At 55.3% G+C, this 5,952-nt stretch overlaps 1 protein-coding gene across 1 annotated transcript in view; it reads right to left on the reverse strand.

Moving 5' to 3' along the window:
* The window catches only part of RASA3 (RAS p21 protein activator 3), a 75,419-nt gene that overhangs the window by 38,478 nt on the left and 30,989 nt on the right, over positions 1 to 5,952 (reverse strand). The window lies entirely within an intron of this gene.

Consider the following 5,952-nt stretch of genomic DNA (forward strand, 5'->3'; position numbering starts at 1 on the left):
TCAGGGGTCAGGGGTCAGGAGGGGGAAGGGGGGGCTGCGAAGAAAAGAGGAGCCTGCTCCTAAGAAACATCCAACAGGAGCAGTGGTGGCACACTGACATATTTCTAGGAGTACATACAGGTTAAAATTAACACTCTTTTTAATTAGAAAAGGAGCCTCAGCTGGATAATCTCCAAGGTCCTTTCTGCCTAAAACTAGACTCTGCAGCCTGGGGAGGGCCCTCTGAAGGCTGCCTTGTTCTAGAAGAATCCAGGGCCCCAGACTGACAGATGGACGGATGGATGGATGGACAGACGGATGGATGGATGGACGGACGGATGGATGGATGGACAGACGGATGGATGGATGCACAGACGGATGGATGGATGCACAGACGGATGGATGGATGGACGGACGGATGGATGGATGGACAGACGGATGGATGGACAGACGGATGGATGGATGCACAGACGGATGGATGGATGGATGAATGGACTGGAAGAATGGATGGACAGATGGATGGATGGACGAATGGATGGATGGACTGGAAGGATGGACAGATGGATGGATGCAAGGGTGGACGGATGGATGGACGGATGGATGGATGAATGGACAGATGGACGGATGCATGGATGGATGGATGGATGGACTGGAAGGATGGACAGACGAATGGACAGATGAATGGACTGGAAGGATGGACGGACGGATGGATGGATGGATGGATGAATGGATGGATGGACTGGAAGGATGGACGGATGGACAGACGGACGGACAGACGGATGGATGGACAGATGGATGGACAGACGGACAGATGGATGGACAGATGGACTGGAGGGAAGCATAGGCAGCACTGCTCAGCAGTTCCCCTCAGTGGCCTCCTGAGTTTTCCGGCAGCTTTGGAGATGCCCGCACAGGGCCCTGCTTGCCGAGCAGCATGGAGGCCAGCCTCCTGGGTCCTCTGGCTCGCCCACAACACTGACACGGGAGACCTGATGTGCCCCTGATGTGCCCCAGGAGCTGCCCTCTCTGGCCCTTCCCTCACCTGCAGGACAAATGGTCTCAGACAAATGCTAAGGAAGGGAGCAATAAATCCTGGATGACAGGATGAGACCAGCCTCACACCTGTGTGACCCTGGGCAACATCCAGTGCCCATGACACTGACCCAGTTTCTGCAGAGGCTTGAGTGCTTCCTGCCACACGCGGAACTACAGGAACACCTCCTGAGCAATGTGCTTCCCAGAGCAGCCAGCTTCCCACAGAGCCCTTCCCACAGAGCCCTGGGAGCTTCTGCCCGAAAGAGCCCCACACGGGACAGGTGTGCAGACAGCAGGCTCCATGATGCACATCACCCCCCTCGGCTGACCTAGCCCATCCACCCACCCAGCCAGGAGGGGGCCTCAGTGTCACCCGGCTCTGCAGAGGTGGCACCCACGCACCCACGCTGCCAGCAGGGACCCTGGAGAGCTGGCGTCCTCTCTTCCACAGAGCCAGGCCAGGTGCAAGGCTTCCCTGATGGTCCCCTGAGGCAGGCACTGCCATCCTTCTGCTGCAGTGGGAATGCCACGGCTCACGGCATTCGACAGCCTGCCCTCCAAACCCAAATGCACCGTGAAAGCTCCATCTGAAGGAGCAGAGAGAGGACCTGTCACCGAACAGGCTGCTCTCAAGTTCATGTTCCTCACCGGCATTCTCACACGCACCGGGGCCAACTCTTCCATGGCTTAACCTTAACACTGGCAACGGCCGTTCAGAGGGACAAGTCTCTACGTTACTTCTGATGGGGCCTGAGCAGTGAGGGAATGTGTCTGTGCTGAGATGACCCCCCGCCACTGAGGACCCACAGTCCCGTTCCGTTTGTCCCAGAAGAGGACGCGCACATCTGCACAGCAGACCCCGCAGCTCAGGGAGCTTCCTCTCCAGGGGGAGCATCTCCCCAGCGAGGGGGCGGACACTGAGGGGGAGCACCTCCCCAGCGAGGGGGCGGACACTGAGGGGGAGCACCTCCCCAGCGAGGGGGCGGACACTGAGGGGGGGCACCTCCCCAGTGAGGGGGCGGACACTGAGGGGGAGCACCTCCCCACCGAGGGGCTAGCTGTCCTCAGCCACCATATTCGGGTGACTTGGGAGAAGATGGTGCGAGGTAACACAAAACAGTACAAACACAGAGCATCACTGAAAGGACTCCTCCCCCAAAGTTAACACAATACATCTGCAGTTCAGAAGTTCACATCGGAAGCCAGACCCAGGGTTAGGGCGTGCCCCATGCCCTGTGGGTGACACACCACCGCCCTCACAAACAACCCGGCCACAAACACCTACAGGCAGGGACACAGGGGCGCCACACCCTCCACCCCTGGGGAGGCAGGAAATGTGGGTTCTCCAGCCCAGCCTCTGCACACATTTGACACTCACTAAACCACCCCACCCTCCATCGAAGAATCTGCCCCTGGGCTTGTTTTGATCTCAACAGAGGCTCCCTCCTTAGAGGCCCAGTCACAGGCCCCACGTGCTGAGGGGTGGGGGTGGGGGGTGGGGAGGGGGTAGGGGGTGGGGACAGGGGCCTCAGGCACCCTGAACCCAGGCTGGGGCTGGGCAGGCCTCAAACACTGCACTCAGCTACCAGCCCTGACGGCCCCCTGAGAACTCAGCCAAGGGTCCCTGCATCTGTGAGGAGAAAGAAGCCTTAGGGCAGGGCATTACAAAATGCTGACTGCATAGTTTTTCTCATTTCTATTTAAGGTGAAGGATAGTAACAAGTTTAAAAAGCAGCGGGGAGGTGAGGAACACCGCAGCCTGCCAGCCCCAGCTGCTGCCCCTAAACACCCCGTCCGGCTGCGGAGAGGACCCTTCTGCGCGGGACCCACCAGCGCGGCCCGGTCTGGGCTGTAAATCACACAATGTCTGCTCTCAGAACAGTGGAACTTAAAATAGAAATCAGTATCACAAAGACAGCTTAAAAATCCCCAAATATCTGAAGATTGAACAGCATACTTCCAAATAACAGGCCAAAGAAAAAGTCTCAAGAGAAACTGAAAGATATTTGAATTTCTTTCTTTTCATAAGCGAAAATGAAAATAAAACTTAATCACGATGTGTGGGCTACAGCGAAAGCAGTGCTTGCTAGGAAATTTATAGCAGTGACCACACATTCAAGAGGAAAGATCTAAACTCAATAATCTAAGGAAGCTAGAAAGAGAAGAGCAAATTAAATCCAAAGTGACCAGAAGAAAAGAAATAACAAAATTAAAGTAGAAATCAACAAAACTGAAAACAGAAAATCAATAGAAAAAAAAATCAACAAAACTAAAGGCTGGGTTTTTTTGTTTGATTTGTTTTGTTTTACGATCAATAAAAGTGATTAAACCTCTACCCAGGCTAACTAAGGAAATAGAGAACACAAATTACTAATAACAGAATGAAGAAGGCGGTGTCACTGGTGATGCCATGAAGCCGATCTGTGGGATTCGGAAACGCTGGCTGGATGGCTCCACCCTTTGTCAAACCTGCGGAGCTCAGGGCCGAGAACGACCCTCTGGGAGCCGGGGATACCAAAGTCTCCATATTGTCACACTCTCGCTCATCGACTGTAGCAAACGCACCGCAGGTTACTAATAACAGAGGCCCAGCGGGGCAAGGACATGGGAGTTCCTTCTTTGTTCTGGTCAATTTTCTCTGAACATAAAATTGCTTGAAAAATAAAGTTTACTACCTAAGAAAGAAAAAACACCAGTGGTTCCCATACATTTTTCTCAGGAAAGCATCAGACCCCTGGCCTGCAGAGGGCCCCGAGCACCGGCCGTGATCGCAGTGGCAGACGGCACCCCCCTGGTCCAGCCCTGGTCTGCGCGCCTGAGGCCAGGGCCGGGTCGGCACACAGGGCCCCTGGCCACCAAGCACATGGGCACTCTGATGTTGGTGGTGCCAAGAGTGGGCGAGACTCCCGGGAACACAGAAGCCACAGACAAGCCGGAGCCCTGTCCTCCTTCGATTCCCCAAACCCACAGAGCTGGGTCGTCACGTGCGGGCAGCTGCTGACTGTCGGCAAGTCGTTCAAGCAGCATTGTCTGACACAGAGGACGAACGAATTCCTGGGGTTTCCACCCACACTAAAGGTGCCGGAAGATGGCCAGGGTTTGCTGTCAGAGTTTTCTGGATGTGCACTGTAACGGCAAGTCTGCTGAGACCACAGAGCACATGGAGAGCTCAGTGGCAGCCGGGCATCCGCAGAGGAGCTGGGGAAGGACCCCCGGGCCCGCTCAGGTGACAGGGGGCCCCGACTCCCTCCTTGCAACGCTGAGAAGGCCCATCCCTGCCGACCGTGCTGTTCTGACACCATCGCCCAGGGTCGGCGAAGAACATAGCAACTAATTCTTTAATAAAGTGATTTCCAGAGACTTCAGCAAACATCAATTCCAGAAGGAATCAGGAAATTTTTGATTGCCTTTCTCCTATTACTCTGATTCCTTGATCGCTCGTTGGCCTGTTTTCTGGCACTTTGTTTCTGACATATCCCTTTACCTATGAACTGCAGAACAGATGGATTCAAGAACCCATATGCCATCCTCTGCCCTTCTAAAAATCGTAAATGTGACATTTCAGGATGAAACGGCTGTAGGCAAAGATGGTAACACACTTTTACAGGCCAGTTTGAATGTAGGGACCAGGGCTCCCTCTGCAGTGTGGCCGCTTCTGGGGCAGGCAGGCTGAGAACAGAGCGCCTCAGCACAGGGCCTGCGCCTCAGCAGGCCCTCAGGACACACGGGCCTCCCTCCGCCATACACATTTGCTGCCCGCGATGCAGATTCCCAGGTACTGGCCCCGCTGGAGGCACGTTCTGTCTCAGGTGCTAAGGGTCTGCTGTGAGGACAAGGACCTTATCCACAGGCGCACGAACGGTATCAGCTGTGGAACAGCCCAGGTGCTTCACACAGTGTACAACCAACACGCACACCGGGTTCACGAGGGTGGTGGTGACCAAGAGGTTCTGGGTTATTGGTTACACACACCTACACACATGATACAATGCATAGGACACACATGGGATATGCACTTGCACACACACATGCACATACTGTACGTGTGCAGGCAAGTGACACTGGCGAGATCTGACTGAGGTGTGTGGCTCGCAGCAGGTCAGTGCCCGGGCCGTGGCCAGTCGCGCAGGATGTGCCTGGAGGAAAACAGCATGAAGGAGCCCGGGCCGCTCTGCATTCGCTCTTGCCCGGAAGTACAAACAGGAGAGCACAGTTTGCTAATCATTATTCCCTGTGTACTGTTTTCTAGGACTTTCTATGAACCTGTAACCATTTCAAAATTAAAATTTAAGTTTAAAAACAAGGTGAGAAAAAAAGAAAAGCTACACTTGACAATGAAATCAGACTTAAACCAGGGGTGGCCCAGTGTGAAGTATGCGGTGAAGACACATCTGCTGGCCGGCTGCTGGTGGGAGGGGTCCCATGGCCGCCACAGCCTGTTCAATTGCCGAGCAAAAGTCACGGGGAAACTGCCAAATCCAGAGGCAGGAATGGCACGTGGCCCCTGCCGCTTTCCTTCTGCAGATGGGTTTCCCAGCGGCCCGAGCAGGAGCCACTGGCCATGTGTTCCTGGTGTTAATTAGCTCGCTGTCACTGCTACAGCTGCTTGTGGAATCCGGGAGCACACGGGGATCCCGCAGTAGCTGCCGTGCCAGCCGATTCCCGCGGCACATGTGGGCCCCTTGGCCAGAATTCAGTGTAAGCCACAGAGACCACATCTCTCTTGGACTCGGCTCCTCAGTCCTCCCCTCCCCCAGCCTCTTACTCCAAGTCTGTGGCGTGATCACAGGGGCCGCCAGGGGCCTGTGTGCCCCGCAGCTACGGCAGCCGGAACTCTGGGCACTCTGCCTTCGTCCTCAGACCCCGACCGTGGCCGAGACTCTACAAAGAAGCAAGCCAAGGCCCCCACGTGCTGGGCCAGGCGCCGGGGGGGGGGTG

Source organism: Crocuta crocuta, unplaced genomic scaffold (genome assembly GCF_008692635.1).
Source record: "Crocuta crocuta isolate KB4526 unplaced genomic scaffold, BGI_CrCroc_1.0 scaffold31, whole genome shotgun sequence".
Classification (NCBI taxonomy): domain Eukaryota; kingdom Metazoa; phylum Chordata; class Mammalia; order Carnivora; family Hyaenidae; genus Crocuta; species Crocuta crocuta.